Source organism: Globicephala melas, chromosome 16 (genome assembly GCF_963455315.2).
Source record: "Globicephala melas chromosome 16, mGloMel1.2, whole genome shotgun sequence".
NCBI lineage: Eukaryota > Metazoa > Chordata > Mammalia > Artiodactyla > Delphinidae > Globicephala > Globicephala melas.
In genome coordinates this window covers 34,946,430-34,963,373 of record NC_083329.1, presented here as the reverse complement: position 1 = coordinate 34,963,373, position 16,944 = coordinate 34,946,430, and the positions used below count along the sequence as shown (strand labels likewise).

Below are 16,944 nucleotides of genomic sequence, written 5' to 3'. Positions count from 1 at the left end.
GAACAGGGGCATCTGAGGTGTTGTCTGTAGACAAGGGTTTTGGGGGTGAGGGTTGGTCACTGGAAAAGAGGCTGAAAGGTGGAGGCCCAGCTATGGAAGGCTCTGAGACTAAGGAGTTGGGGTTTGAGGCAACGGGAGTCATCGGAGGATCTTGAGCATCATGTGGCAAGGTCAATTCTGGGGTGGCAACTTTGAATTCTGCGCGGAGGACGGATTTACACGCAGAGAAGCTGGAGACAGGCGAAGGAACCGAGAGGTCTCAGAGATGGCTCATACATGGGAAGCCTCAGCTTGACCATCACCAAAGGGGCATGTTAACCTCAATTGAGCGGCTTTTCTCTCCACCAAGGGCAAGCGTCCTCCGTGTGTGTGTGTGTGTGTGTGTGTGTGTGTGTGTGTGTGTGTGTGGGCGGGGGAGGGGGAGGGGGGAGGGGAAGGGGTGGGTGGGGGGTTCCTTCTACGGCTGGAAGATACGAGGACTCCAGCCTCCGAAGTTTCGAATTTCTCCTTGCCAAGGTCGGGCCCCTACAGGTGGGCGCTTTCGAGCCCCGGGCCAACGTGCGGGCCCCGCGCCCGGCTGCCGCCGCGGCTCGTCCCCTCCAGGCCCGGACGCCGCCGCGGGCCGTGCCGGGTAGGGCGCTCCGGGAGCTGCGCGGCGGCTGCTCGAGGAGGCCTGGCGGGCGGCGGCGAGAGGCTGTGCCCCAGTTTGTGTCCAATCAGGGAGTGCGGGCTGTGCCCCGAGCCGGGCAGCAATGCGTAAACAAACCCACGGCAACTCCTCCGCCCCCTCGGCGCACTCGCCCCGCGCCCGCCGCCGCCGCCGCCGGCTCTGCTCGCCTCGCGCCCGCCCGCCGGGCCGCCCCCCCCACCGCCCCGCCCGCGGCCCCGCCCCACCCCCGCCGGCGCGGGCGCCCTCACCTACCGCCCCACGCGCGCGCGCTCGCGCACCACGCGCCCCGCGCGGCCCGCCCGGCTCGTGGCCTCCCGAGAGCAAGGTAAGGGCGATGCGCTGGGACCCGGGCGGTTTCCCCGCCCGGCGTGGCCGGGGGAAGTTTCTGGCGTCGCCGTATTCCGCTGGGCCGGGAGGAGGCCCCCGGCGGCAGGGGAGCCTAGTGAGCGGGAGGGGGCCGCCAGACGCCTGGGGGTCACAAGTTGCCTAACCTGCCATCGGGGCGGGCCGGCGGGCTGCGCGGCGGGGCGGGCGTCGCGCCGAGAGGGGCTGGAAGCGCGGCGGGCGAGGGGAGGGCCCCGAGGAACTTTCTCCTCCCCGGAGGGGCTCCTGCCAGCCCCGGCCGCGGCCCGGCCGCCGGAGCGGCTGGCTCCCCGGCTGGAGGGAGCCCGTGAAACGTGTTTGAAGAAGCTGACGCAGTTTGTGACGCTCGCGGCTTCCTGACGGGGACCGGCAGCGGCAGCGCCTTCTCCGAGGAGGGACGAGCCGAGGCGGCGCTCGGGCCCTTCCCCCCGCCCGGAGCCGCGCGCCCCGGCGCCTAGTTGGGGGGCTGGGGGCTCGGGGCGCGAGCATCCAGTGGAGGCCGGGAGTCGGGCCCCGGCAGCGCGCGTCGCTTCCGTTTTGATTAGCTCGGGTTATTATATAAGATGTCACGGAGAGGAAAGGGGCGAGCGGGCGGCGCGTTGGCCTTCCGCGAGGGGCGGGGAGGGGCGGGAGTCACGGCGAGCGGGGACCCACCTGTGCGCCCTCCTCGCCCCCTGCGGGTGTTGCCCGCGCGCCTGCCGGGGACGGGGAGGTGCGGGGCGGCGGCCGGGTGGACCGACGTGCCCGCAGCTCCCCTCCCGGCCCCGGGAACATTCGGGCAGCGGCCGAAACGTGCTGTTTCTTCTCCGCCGCCTTGCCTGGGTCTACTCGTTTCTGGCTCCGGGCGTTTGTACTTTGAAACATTTGTTTAATATTAAAGAAGCTGCGTGTGCGGCCGTCCTAGTGCGCTCGGAACGTGTGGCCGTGGGCTCCGGGGCGGTTAATGAATCATCGCCCCGCAGACCAGGCGCCGATGATTCCTGCGGGGTCCACCCCGCGCATACTCCCGGTGTGCCTCTGACCCAGGGACGGCGACCCTTCCTCGGCGGTGACGCCTTGGAGGGCCGCGGGAGAGGGAATGCAAAAGGGCGGCGGCTTATTTTTCCCCCTCCTCCCGCAATTTGGGGGAACTTTGGGGGTGGCAGAGTCCCCACGTTTCCCGAGGCTTGTTTCCCGTTGTTAGAAGAGTTAACAAGATTCCACCTGGCTGTGTTGATGAGTCGGTGGAGGAGCGCTGATTCGCTGCAGGGTTGGATCGTCTCTCATTCAGAATCTGGATGGCTCTGAAGGAATCCTTCTAGTAATTGCCTCTACTTAAGTACCAATAAAGTAATCAGCAAAAAGTTTAAAAGTTAGTGGATCTTAAAAGAAAAATCAGTGGCTCCTAAGTAGAGGAGTTCTACTTAAAGGTTTAGGTTTGGGGATTTGTTTTTGTTTTGTTTTGTTTTAATAAGCCAAATCCTAAAAGGAACCTAGTTTGCCAGAAATTAAGAACTTTTGACCACTGTGACCACCCTTGAAGACTCAACTTGACTCGTTCCCACCATACCCCACACTTGTAGGATTAAGAATAAAGTTTTCTCATCATGTAGGACTCACCTCAAATGGCATCTACTCAGCAAGGCCCTCTTGATCACCTTAAGTAACCTCTCACCCCAGGGACCACCCCCAGTCCTATTTTATTTTCTTCATAGCACTTATCGCTATCTGAAAGGATTTTCTTGGGTGTTCTTTAAGTCCTGCCCCTCTGCACTAGAAGGTAAGCTCTACTCTGGCAGGAATTTTTGCCTGATTTGTTCATTGCTGTAACTCTAACACCTAGAACAGTGCCTGGCATATTAGGCAGTCAGGATTTGTTGACTAGTGAATGAATGAATTCCTTTTTCCTATTTCTTGGTGGGACTATCTTTGACAGTTGAAATTTACTGCCTTGCGTGGGCAAGACACTAAGATGGTGCAGTTCTAATTTCTTCCAGTTTTCTTTTGATTGATTCATTTCCTCCTCTATGCTGTTAACTTACAGCACGAGATGGGTTTGAGCATCATATCCTAAGATGCTGAGTACAAGGCATGTGGAGCCTTGTCGAGAGAAAGGGTGTTGGCTGTATAAGTTAATGGATGATTAAAAATATTATCTGTGCTAGTTGAAAAGAAAGGTACAGGATATTGAAAGGGAATCGACAAAGTCAGATTCCCACAGTGCTATATGTTTCCACTTGTATTTGAAATACTGATATTTCTATATTCCTCCCTCTCCATCGCCTGCACACCAACCTCAAATTGAGCTGCAGTTTGGGAAGGTCCATAGTAGGTAGCATTTACTATGAAGTATTAATTTAACTAAACAAATACAAGATATACATCTCTGCAGTGGCCTTAACTCTGTTGTTGTTAGTGTCAACGGCTTAACTCCATAGAAGAGTAGATAGAAGGAGTTATTTTAAATTATATTTTAATTTTAATATCTTAAATGAATCGTAAAGAATTAAGTTAAAACTATGTCAGTAATATAATGGAAGAAGGATTAGAAGGTCGTGCTTCATACTACCTCCTCTGAGGATAAATTTTAGTAAACTTTTTTATTATAAATAACAAACTTTGGAGGCGTATTAGTTGGCTTTATACTTGTAGGAATATTTTCAGAACTCAGTGCCTCCAAAGTCACTGCCAAAGAAGAGTGTGCCCTTTCCATAGCAGTAGCTGTGAGCACTTTCAGAAGTGTAATCTCAAGAGTGAGCTCAGACATAATACAGGTTGAAAGCTAAATGGGACCTTGAAATTGGTTGGCATATTTCATTCCCTTTTTATCAGTCCCTTTACTGAGGTAACTAAGGCACAGTGAGATGACTTGCCCGGTGTGCAGGTCTGGGATTAGAACCAAGGGTTCTGACTTCTTGTTGGAAGTCGTCAAATCAACCAGAGCTCCTATAGTTGGGGAACGAGTGGTCGCTATGGTTAGTCGACTGTCCGCCTCTTGCCGGTGAACTCTCAGGGAGTGAAATGAGGTCGTATTCAACTTTGTAGCCTTTGATGTGCCTTGGACATCTAGGGGCTCAACACATAGTTGTTGGGTGTAGTTGGACAAACGTATTTTAAGTTGAAAATATATTTAAGAATTGAGAAACCAGAAAAACATATCTCTTTTCCAGAATGAAGATGTTTTTGATAAGAAAGTCAGAATGTTGGCAGTAATTAACCTTAGAACTTCTATAGTAATGAGGTTGCTGTTTAATTTTCACGCCTCCAGAATTTCAAATAAAATGGCTTACAACTTGTAAGTGTGTGCACTTGCTTAGGTGGCATAATTATTCACTGAAGAAACAATCGGAGGCTGTTTCAGGACACCTGGTAGGTCTTGCCTTTGCCATGGTGTCCAATTAGAAAAGCCTAGACTGTACAGCCAGATAGAATAGGGACCTAAGCTCAGCTCTGCCCCTAACAAGCAGGGCTCTCTGTAGCAAGTTACTTAACTTTTTTGAGCATTCTCTTGTCTCTGAATGGGGGTAGTACCACCTGCCTTGAAGGATTGTTGTGACGCTGGGGTAAGGTACAGAAAGTGCCTCGTGTACACTAGGCCGTTAATAAATGGCAACAGTTATATTATGATTTCTGATTTAAGAGACCAGGGGAGCAGCTTAATTTCTTAAAGCTTCAGTTTTATCAGCTGGAGGATTGGTGATTGGCATGGAAGGAGGGAAATTAAATGATCTCTAAGATCTTATCTAACTGTATAGTTTAAGGAACTGATAAAGAATGCACAGTTCTACAATTTTAGTTGAAATGATTCATATATCCTTGATCTAACGAGCAACTGCAAAAATGGTTAATTTCTAGGCCTTCCTAAGAATTTGGCTTAATTAGCTTTGGTGATATTAAGTACATCTTCATTATTTTATATGCTATATGGTGGATACAGAGTTAACTTGAATATATCAACCTCTCATTCAGCTTACTGTATATAAGGCAGTATAAGGAGTATATGGGTTAATCAGACATAGGTACCCTTTCTTTGAGAGGCTTAGGCGGCATGTAGGGAGCATAAGACAGGTGACCAAAGGTTTTATTATATGGAGGCACTGTTATAGAGGCATAAAGAAAATGTTTTTTTTGCTTTCCGTTTTCTGTTTTTGGCCGCGCCGGGCGGCATGCGGGATCTTAGTTCCCCCACCAGGGATCGAAGCGTGCCCCCTGCATTGGGAGCACAGAGTCTTCATCACGGACCGACCGCCAGGGAAGTCCCAAGAAAATGCTTTGTGATTTCAAGGAAGGAACACACTATTTCTAGGCAGAAAAATTGGGGAAGGTTTAGTTAAGGGATCTTGAGCTTTAAAGAACTGGTGGAACTTAAACTGGCAGAGGTTTAGGGCTCAGCCTGTGCTAAGACTTGAAGGAAAGAGTATATGAGCATATCCAGGATGGAGAGGAGTGTGGTTAAGCTGTAGGGTGAGGAGCCTGGAGGCAGGATAGTGGGACGGCACGCCGCCTGGCAGCGTTAGGACCATATTGTGGGCATCTTGAGCACTGGGCTAAGGAACCTGTTTAGTAGGCAGTAGATAACTATCAAAGGTAGTTTGAGTGGGGGACTTAAAGCTATGCTTTAAGAAGATTAATCTGTATTGGGGGAGTCATGGATAATCCCACTTTGAAAGCTATTAAAATAGTTCCTGGGAGAGAAGGAGTGAGAACCTAAATTAGAGTGGGGGCAGTTGGGTGGGTAAGACCCTGTAGAAATAGTAAATGCAGCAGGACTTGTTGGCTAACTGGATGAGGGAATTGAGGGAGAAGTGAGAGACTGAAGCTGAGTGACTTTGGATGGTGATGGCAGAAATGGAAATAGTCGGAAAGGCCACTATTAAAGCACCTGTAAGTAGTATGCAATCAGTAAGTATTTGTCTAGTTAATGGAAGTTTGGATTTGGATATGTTAATTTCTTTGTGCCTATGAAGCTATCCAAATGGATGGCAGCCATTTAAAACAGAGATGGATTTGAGGGCATCCTTATGAGGGGGGATGGTGAAGCTGCGAGAAGGGTTCAAAGTATGGGTGAGAAGAGTAAAAGACCAGGGCAGAGTCGGAAAAACCATGTTTGTGGGAGACAGAAAGAAGCTGACAGGATGCCGAGAGGAAAGAAGCTGGAAGAGAACAAGGAAAAGGTAGGGTAAAGAAAGGGGAGGAAAGAGAATTTAGACGGGACAAGTAGCAGTGTCGAGGCACTGAGATTGAAGACTGAGAAAAGGTCGTTAGATTTGTCAGTGAGACCATTGCCAGTAGCCTTTGAGCATCAGGGGTAGTTGGGCAGTGGAGATGGAAGTCAGCCAGGTACCTGAGAGGTGCCTGAGCAGGAAGGAAGCGGAGAGAGTAAGTATAAGTGAGGATTGGTCTGTGAAAATTGGAGAGGACTGTAACTTGAGGTGATGAGAGGGCCAGGGAGCCAGTCTTAAAACCAAACCGTGAGAAAGGCCCGAGAGCGTTGTGGGCCGAGTGGTTGTCAGTGGAGAGGAAGAGGCTGAGGATCTGGAGAGGGAGCGGGAGGGCGGTTCGCGCGCCAGGTCAGTGCTCCTCAAGTAGGAGGCACGGGAGCTGGATAAGGTGGCCACACGTCCGATTGCCCAGGACAGTCTCCGTTCACACCTGTTACCCCAGCTCGGTTATAGGATAACAAATAACGCCTGTTTTTATTCTAAAACAAAGTCCCTTTTCTAATACTAAATCATTTGATCATGACAAAGATAGTTATTCGTGGAAAAACAGATGTGACATGGAGGGAAGAAGATTAAATGAAGGCAAAAAGGAACAGATTTAGAGAGGAAAGTTGGAAGCTGGGAGGGAGTGTGACTGCATTTTAAATGGGTTGGTTCCCCTTTTTAAGAAGGAAAGAAAAACGGAGGAGGCCAGTTCTGTTTGCTGAGAGGACGTTGAGAGTGAGAGGCAAAGCTGGGAGGTGGAGGAGACGGGGAAAGGTTTGGAGTAGCTGTGGGTATGAGTGTGACGAGAGCCAAAGGTGATAAGGGCCTGACAGGTCGCACAGATGCCTTAGCCTTGTGATAGAACGAGTCATGCCTGTATTTACGACTTTTCCAGCAATACTGAGAAAATTGGAAGTGGAGATGGTGTGAGTATCGTTGAAACTGCCAACTCCATATGGGTCCCGGGTTGAGTAGGAAGGCAAGCGAAACTAGTGTTGATGGGCTGGGAGAATGAGCAGGAGATGTGAGATTAGACTGTGTAGTGGCTGGTTGGGCAAGAACGAAGGAAAGGGAGAAATGGGAGTGTGGAGGGGAGTCCTGGGGCTGGTGGCCAAGGGCCTGAGGGACTTCTTGAGTAGCTTATCACGATGGAGGGATGGGTAATGCGCAGTGATGTGAATTCAAAGTCTGGCTGAACCTGGGAATGGTGAAACGACATCAGCATGAGGTAGAAGCTCATTGATCTTCAGGAACTATGAGGCCAGGGTGTCAAATGATTATTATGTATATCAGTGTCAATAGCTGTTGTAAAAATTCTGGAATACATTTATTAAAGCCTTTCTGAGCTTTTAGTCTGTAGAGTTGGAGAGTACCCTAAAAGAGGGAAGTTATTCCTTCATTTAAAAGATGAGGAAGCTAAAGTCTCTTAAAGGCTTTCTAGGAAAATTGAGACCTGCCCCAGACTGCAGATGTATGTGGCAGAGCTGTCTCTGGAAAGAACCGGAATCCCTGAATTTCAGTTCAGTATTGCCCTCCACGACAGAAGAAGTAATTAAAGTATCCACTGAACAAAGTTTTACAATGTGTCCTCACCACACGGCCTGCCTACTGCTTGTAGAGCACCAGTGTTTGTGGGCACAGAAAGCCACTGAGGAGAGCTGTGGAGTCGTGTCCATGTGCTCTGACTTCTGACCGAAAGGCAGGTGATGGCGTCTTTGAGGAGGACACATGAAAAGCACCCCTTCTTCCCCACTAATTAAAAAATAGATAAGAAGCAGCAGGTTGTCAAAAAATTAACTTCGTTATTGATGCAGCCTAGGCTGGAAGACACAGCTTGGTGTGAACCCACATTGGTCTTGTGCACCTTCTACACCCTAGGCTAGACTTTGAAACTGCCTACTTGATGGAAAGTTTGAGGCTGCAGAGCAGAAATACCCAGGTTTCTGCCTTTCACTGTTCAGACAGAGAAAGAGAAAAGAGGCCAAATCTCTCATGCCAAATATCTTTGATAGAAAAACTCCATCCATTTGTAAACTGAGAAACAGACCCATGGCTGTCACACACCAAGCAAATAAATTGCTCCTCCTCTGTGGGGAGAGTATGGTGCAGGGCGGGAAGACAGGCGTGGATAGGGAATATCCCCCCTTTGGAAACCCTCTGAGTGGCAGAGAGGCATTTGTTCCCCTTGCAACAGGTTATAGACCACTCTTAACCTTTGTGTTTGTGTTTGAATTAAACTGACTTCTGAGGCAGCAGGTGCATTTTTATGTTAACTAGCAGTGAGTGAAATGACTCAGAAGGTTTGAGCATAGTCCTGAGTTCATCGATTTCATAGAAATGTCTAGTTGTTTTCTCATTCCTCTCTGGGGAATCTCAGGAAGCTCACAGATATCATCGCAGAGACCACCAGCTTTGATATCCTGTTTCTGAATCCAGAACTTTAGAAAAGTGGAAAGTTCTTTCTCCTCATAACATGTTTAAGGAGCCTTTCATTGGACATACGGCACTTGGAATTTGTCCTGATTCTGTCACTGTTAGTGACCTTACTAATTAACTATTACGTGCCTCAGTTTCCTCATCTACAGCATGGGAGAACATAATGCCTGTTCTGTTTCCCAGGTATTTGATGTGAAAGCTCTTTGCAAATAAATAGTGTCATGCAAATAAAAGGTATCAATATCACCATATGGTATACAAGGTAAATTTTGAAGTTTAAGAACTTTTTAAAAATAAAATGTTTCAAATAAAACAACTAAGATGACTATTGAAATTTGATGGGACCCTGGTTTAGGCACTGAAGGTAAATCATGATAACTTTTCTCCCTTTATCCATGTCAGTGTGTATAACAGTTCTGGCCAAGTGTGATTAAAGCACTGTGTTTCATGACAAATGAAAAATTTGCCTTTTTATCTGTTTCTCTTTTAACTGTTAAAAAGGTCTTTTTTTTTTTTTTACTGTAAAATATAACACATATATAACTTTTGAAATGTAAATGTATAGTTCAATGAATTATTAAAAAGTGAACATCCATGAACCTACCTCCCAGCTCAAGAAATGGGACAATTTCACCCCCCACCCCTACCCACCATAGGAGTCTTTTTTCTTTGTTAGATGCTTGCTTTTCTTTTCAGGGAAGTGTTGAGTAGTAGCAGGAGGCAATTATAAATATTGACAGGTCCAGAATATGTGCTTCTTTGAGTGGAATTAGATCAAAGGTGTAATATTAGTGTTTTACTCTGTAGTTATTTCTTATAACTATGAATTCAGTGTTTCGGACAAGTCCTGGGTTTTCAGCCTTAAAGATCAAAATCTTCAGGCTTAGAGCCTTCAGATTTGAATGGGAGTGAAAAAGTTGTGATCCTTTGGATGTGAGAAAATTCATGCATAATTATTTGTTCTGATCATCCCTCCTTTGCCTGTTTTTAGAAGCAAAATAACTAAGACTGCAGTGTTGATGATGACTTCGTACAGTAGTCAAAGGTCTTCTTGGAAATACTTGAACATTATCAAGGCAAATACCTTTCAGCTCAGGCCACTGTAGGCTAGATTTGAAGTCGCAAGAAGGAGTCAATGAAAACAGCTTTACTGCATGAAAACAACCTGTATTTTCTTCAATTATAATCTAGTGTTCTAAATTCTACCATCTTTTAAGGCTTAATTAATGAGTCAATAAACCAGAAGTATTTTGTGGTATCCAGAAAAGGATTCTGTTTTGTTTTTTATGCTTTTATGATTAAGACAGAAAATGATGGTAAACATTAAAAGAATTGGGAAAGTATCTTAGCTAATCAGATGCATCGATTAAAAACAGAAAAGGTGTAAAGGTTTCAAAAATTGATAAGGAAAAAAAAACTGATAAGGAAAGGATCATCTTTTGGGGGCAGTTTCTGTGGTTGTAAGATTGAGTTATTGGGATTTAGAAATTTGGTGGACTGGACCTGTGTTTACTGTCTGTCCCTCCTGAAGCACCACTATAGTGATGGTAAACGAGATGGGAGACACCAACACATTTTTGGAGGATGAAAAGCAGACAGACCTGTGGCAACTGACTTAGTGTAGTGGAAAAAGTTGATACCTAAGTGCCCTTAAAGGAGATTGGGAATAGATACTGGGAAGAAACAGCCAATTTATCCCTCAGAATCCCAGAAGGGCTCTGGAATTAGAGGCTCTGGAATAGGGCATGGGGCTGAAAATAAGGGATTGATTAAGAGTTCATAAAAGGAACTAGACTCTCAGTTCACTTTCCCCATCCCATATAGCAAGAGGAAGTCCTGGACATTTTTTCTCTGGAGAAATTGGAATATATTAACAGTTCTGGATTTAGGGATAGCAGAAAAAAAGAAAAAAGAAAAAAGAGGGTAAGGGTGAAATTCTGAACTGAAAACAGAGGAATTTAATGAAATTATGCATACCAAACAGTGAGACCTGGTGTGTTCTTTTTAACCCACCCGCAATCCTAGGATAGCCAGGTAATCACCAACCCAGGCAGCATATTGAGGAACTCTTTTCTGGGCAAAGTGAACAGCCCTAGAGAAAAGACCTACAGATACTGATATATGAGGTCCCACAATGAGAAAACTGACTTAATATCCATTCTTCCTATGGTGAACCCTCAGCAACAACCCACCTCCCCCTATTCTGTGAACATGGAACTTGCAACCAGTTTTTTAGTACCTTAAATACAAATAGTCAGTGAATATGAGACATTTGAAGAAAGCATTCAAGAAGAAAAAAGGCAGGAACCAGAACAAATGAGAAAAAAATCATGGAGGAAACAGAAATGCAAAAAGAAGAAGAAAAATTGAAATAATCAAAATCAATCCTCCTAGAATTAATAAAATAAGAACTGGGCTGTAAAAAAGTAATAATTAGAGAATAAGAAATAGGTCTTGGAAACTAAAAATAAGATGGCAAAAAAAAAGTCATTGGAAGGACAGAAGATAAAGTAGAAACAAAAGCAAAAAGGAAAAAGAGGGAAAAAGTAGAATTAGAGGGTCAGTTGATCAGGTATTATATCATATTAATAAGAGTTCCAGGCAGAGACTACAAAAATAAAATAAAAATAAATCAAACAAAAGTTTACAAAAAAGAAAGAAAAAAAAAAAGAGATTACAGGGAAAAGTAAAGGAGAGGAAATTACCACAGACATAATACAGGATATTTTCCCAGGACTGGAAGACATACAATTATAGATTAAAAGAGTTCACAAAATAGCCACATGAGTGAATGAAAAAAGATCCACACGATCCGTGTATAAGACACATCATTGTAACGTTTTGAATACTAAGGAAAATGGGAATAAGTTAAATTCTGTGGAGGATAGAACAGATCACATACAAAATGATTGGGAATTGTAATGGCACCTAAAGAACAATGGATTAATTCTTTCAGAATTCTGAGGAAAATTATTCTTAATCTAGAATTTCAAACAAACTGTCGAGTGGGAGATACAGTAAAGACATTTTGAAGGTGTGAACGTTCTCAAAAGTTTACTCTCTGTGCATCTTTTTACAGGAGGCTATTGGATAACATCAAAATGTGGGCATAAATGTACTGAAACATACAGACTATTAAATACCCTGACCATGCATGACTGCAAAAGACGCTGGGAAAAAATGTTGACATAACTATATCTTAGGAGTCTGGGAGAGGATAAGCTAGTGCATAATAGGACATCACTAATTTTATTAATTACTAAATTAAAATCAAAAGTAAATCAAGAAATATTAGTATATGCATATTGTTTAGGAATATAAAATTTAATATCAAAAGAGAAATAGCTAACTATTTTTAAAGTAGATTGCCTTTGGGAAGTGGGTTTGGGAGTGAGTGGAGACATGAGAGGTTACTGCTGTGTTTTCATTTTAAGCCTGATAGTACTGTTTGTTTAAGTAATTTGCATGAGTTATATTGGTAAAAATAAAGTTAGTAGGGAAAAAAAAGTAATGCAGTTCTAATAAGTGAATTAGAGAATGATTTACATGGATCCAGAGCTTTAAAATATATACATTTAAAGTTAAGAAATATTGTTTTGAAGTTAGAATCCTCCCTCACAACTGATTCCAGCGCTCTGGAATCACCCTGTCTCAGAATCATTTGAGGCAGCTTTAAAAATCAAATCCTCCCTCCATCCCGAAATTCATTGGACTTATTTGGCTTTGGCTGGGCCCCAGGGAATCCTTAAGTTTTAGAAGAACCCCAGCTGCTTCTGAGGTATATCTAGGGCTGACTCCTAGCCAAGTAGTTTAAATACCCTTGCTTTTGCTGCTTTAATGTTTCCTGTATTCTTCCTATCCTCTCTCACTGCTTCTGCTTCAGGTCTGATCTTCTCTGTCTCTCAGTTCTGAACCAATACGGTCTATTTGGGGTTGGAAGAGTAGGAGGAGAGAAAGAAGAGACATGGGAGAGGTCATTTGGATGACTAAATAATGAGAATGGCTGTACAGAGAGCCGATATTTGTTTCCTTTTGTTTTGCAGAAACTATGTAAATTGATGGCCTTATCTTGAATTTCTGATGGAGTAATGTTAGAGTTCAAGTTCAAGTAAATTTGAACTTTATGACATTTTGTTATTTCTTTACCTTTAGTGTTGCCTCCTGGGGCTAGATCTGTTGCACCCTTAGGTTGCCCTCAAGTTTTTTTTATCTCCCCTAGGTTTTGCCCCCAACGCTCCCAGCTGTGGTCTATCAGATGTTTGCCAATAGCATTTCCATTTTGCACCTGGGATCATCAGCAGTTTTCATAGCTCTCTAGTTTTCTGTGAGGGAATTCTTAAAAAGGAGATTAGCAAGCAGGAGATGAAGGAATATAAGAATTATGTAATTTCCCAAGGTTAGAGGTCTTGTTGAATTAGGCTTTGACTATAGAGATTTTGTACACATTTTTTTTTTTTTTAATATAGATTTATTTATTTATTTTTGGCTGCGTTGGGTCTTCGGCGCGGTGCACAGGCTTCTCATTGCAGTGGCTTCTTTTGTTGCGGAGCACGGGCTCTAGGCGCGCGGGCTTCAGTAGTTGTGGCTCACGGGCTCTAGAGCACAGGCTCAGTAGTTGTGGCGCACGGGCTTAGTTGCTGCACAGCATGTGGGATCTTGCCGGGACAGGACTCGAACCCGTGTCCCCTGCATTGGCAGGCGGATTCTTAACCACTGCGCCACCGGGGAAGTCCCGGATTTTGTATACCTTAAAGGAGAAATGTTTGTTGTGTGGATGAGAGAAACAGTTGAGACCTAAGGGAAGAACTTCTTTAAAAAAAAAAAAAAAGAAACCTAACTTTAGATTTTTTAAAATATCAATAATTATAGACATAGTTTCTCTTGTACCTTTTCCCAGTCCCATTTCTGCCTCCCTAGATTGAACTGGTCTTGTGAATCAGGCATCAGTGATCTGCTTGTAACTGTTTCACATCGGGCCAATGCCCTGCGCCATACAGTGAGAGGACTTACCTCTAGCATTCTGTCCAGTATATAAAGAGCTGTCCTGGCTGGTTTCTGAGGGGTTGCTTTACATTTAATACATTTGTGCAGCAGGGCCAAAGTGTGATCTTTATCACACTTTGATAAATCCCATCAATAAGTCTTATTCAGGGCTTGCCCACTTAGTGCAAGTCTCTTCTAGGTCAGTGTGTCTCACACTTCAATGTGCACGCAAATCACTTGGGATGGCGTTACACTGCAGATTCTAGTTCAGTTGCTCTCAGGGGAGGCCTGAGATTCTGCATTTCGTATAAGCTTCCAGGGAATGCTGTTGGTCCTCAGACCACACTTAGAGGAACAGGGTTCTGGCTAGTGGTTCTCAACTCTGGTTGCTCTGTAGAATCATCTGAGGGCTTCTAGGACCTATCCCTGGTGATTCCCATACAATTGGTCTAGAGTGAGGCCAAGATGTGATATATATGTGTGTGTACACATATATGTGTTCATATATATGTATTGTGTGTATACATGTATATGTGTGTATGCACATGTGTGTACGCATATATGCATGTGTACGTGTGTGCTGCATTTATACGTGTCTGTGCATATGTGCATACACACGTGTGTGTGCGTATATGTGTGTATGGACATATGTATATTATCTAACTCCCCAAGTAACACTAGTGTGCACATAGGTTTGGGAACCACTCTTACAAGCTCTGCACAGTTTAGCTGTGACTCACAGGTAAAGATCTTCACGTGTGGACTTTGTAGCAGTCTGGGAAGTATCCATAGCCTTTACATATGGACACACCTGCTTTATGGATATAGTCTATGGAGAAGCGATTCCTCTTGGATTGCTTGGTTCCTAGAGAGCAGATAGAGGTGGCTCTCAGAGGGGGTATACCTAAGAAAAAAAAGGCCTTTTCGTTAAAACCACATGTCACTTGATATAGGAAAGATATTTAAAGTGACGAATAAATACAAAGTTGGTATCTCTTTTTTCAGGGGATCCTTCTGTCTTCTACATCCTTTCAGTAAGAGATCATGGGAAAATTATGTTATAAACTTTGATGCTTTATGTTTTCTCCAGAGAAGGCTATACATTTACTTACTATGTATATGTTTACCTATAAATATATGTACTTGCAAAGTTTCGGCATAGCTGGAATTCTAGTACTTTTCCTTTGCCACATACTTAGAAAAATTTAGATTATCTCCTATACGTTTACTTTTAGGTCTTAACTTGTCCTAAAAATTGAGTGACTTACCATCCTGGTGAAGGGACAGTTATTATTGTCAGGATCTTCCAATGCTGATAGCAATTGATGACTCGATTTGCTCAAAAATCATAGGCCTTAGCTCAGTTCAAATGTTAATTGTTTTGTGATTATTACAAAGATGATCCTGGAAGCAGATGATACAATTTTCTGTATATTAAAATTATGTTAACTACAATTTCTTGGAAACAATAAGCATTAAAACCAATGGATTAAAATTAAATATAATTGTGCTGCTAAGGAATTGCAATCCTCTCCTCCACCTCCCCACCATTCAGTCATAAAATAGGACTTTGATTTTATTTCCTTAACATTACCTTGTCTACTTCATGGCCTCTGACTTCGGTCAGATTCTCATTACTTCTCATTCATGTTAATTTCCTTACTGGACCTCCCTCCATTCTTGTTCCTAACAGCCATTCTGCCAGAGTCCTCTATTGTGGAGGTAAATCTAGGGCTTTCCCTTGTCTGAGGATAAAGTCTGAATCTCCAGAGTATCATGTAGAGCTCTCTCACCTGGCCCTACCTTTTCTCTACACTCATCACCTGTCGCTTCCCTAGACAGCAGTTTATTCATTCCTTAGCTGAGATTGAAGGTAGGGGAGAAAATATTGGAGGCTTGAAAGAAGGTAACGGCATGGAAGAGTGGTTTAGGAGAGGGGGTGAGTAGATCGCACTAGGGACATGAACTGTGATTGCTGGGCAGCAGTGACGGTCTCCTGAGGTAGGTGATGACAGATGTAGAGTGAGACTGGCTGGCATTGGCTGCAGGGGTACAGGTGTGGGGAATGTGAAGCCTTGCATCCTGCCAGTTGCCCGACTACGTCATCCCTCTTCTTGTCTCTACTCTTGCACATGCTGGGTCTCCATCTAAAACACTTCCCTTGTCTTTGCCTGGAAAAAAGTCTCTTAAGAAACCCTCTTGGTACTCTCCTCCCCTTTCCAGACATTCTCCCTTGACCCCCATGATATCTGGTCATCTCCCTCCATCCTGTCCCCACTGTTCCATTAGCCAGCCACGCCATGGCAAGTATCTGTTCATACTTGTCTCTACTAGACTGTGGACTTAACAAGGGCAGGGATGCGATCTTTTGATGTCCAGTTCATATCACAGTGCCTGGCACGAAGTAGACACATATAATAAGTGCTGGATGAATCAACACAAGATTTCTCTGTAAAGTGTTGAGAATCTGTTCTTGCTGGATTGGAGGTCACTCTAAAAGTGAATTCCACTTAGTAGTAAATGACACGAAAAATTGTGTTGCTTTAAGTTTTAGTCTGATCTACCCCTACCAAATATCCAGGTTAACAAGATCTTTCCAAATGTACACACATATGTGCATGTGTGTATACATACATACTTATGTACATGAAAATGGAGGAAAGTATAAATAAATATTAAATGTCTGGGATAATAGATGTCACAGAGGCCTGCGCACTGCACATGGTTTATCTGTTCTCTTTCAGATGGGCCGCCTTGGCTAGTAGGAAACAGGTTAAAACCTTAAGGAACATGTGAGCCAGTATTAAACACATCTATGTTTTCAAGCTATGAGTATAAAAATGTAGTTTTGAAAAGGTTTTTCCCAATTGTGTAGAAACATACAGAGATCTTAACTGCCAAAAGAATTTCATGGCATTTACAAATGAATGAAACCTGGAGAGAAATTAAGGGATACTTTTTTTTCCGGAGGTAACAATTTCACATTTTTCCTTAGGAGTGAGGGGACTTGAGTTAAAGGGCTGTGGTGTCAGACAGTCTCCCTACCTCCCTAAGCTTTAGTTTCCCCATGTATAAAATATGAGATTTGGTCTAAATTATTACCAAGGTCATTTTGAATCATCTGTTATTCTGGAAACTTATGAAACATGTCCTGTAACCATGGAGAGGAAAGTTGATTGGTGACTCCAAAAATAGACTTATTTTCTCCTCCTGCAAATGTTGATGCACTCCCATTGAGGAAGTCACTCTGTGTATATTGCCTTAACCAATTTCTTGACTTTTTTTTTCTTATTGCCAAGAGCTCAA

General features: G+C 44.3%; 1 protein-coding gene across 2 annotated transcripts in view; it reads left to right on the top strand.

Moving 5' to 3' along the window:
* The first annotated feature begins 921 nt into the window (after positions 1–921).
* PCGF5 (polycomb group ring finger 5) overlaps positions 922–16,944 on the top strand; it is a 114,783-nt gene continuing 98,760 nt past the window's right edge. For both annotated transcript variants that reach the window (XM_070043884.1, XM_030865068.2), the window contains exon 1: positions 922–995. The gene's annotated coding sequence lies outside the window, so the exon portion shown is untranslated. The remainder of the gene's footprint in view (positions 996–16,944) is intronic.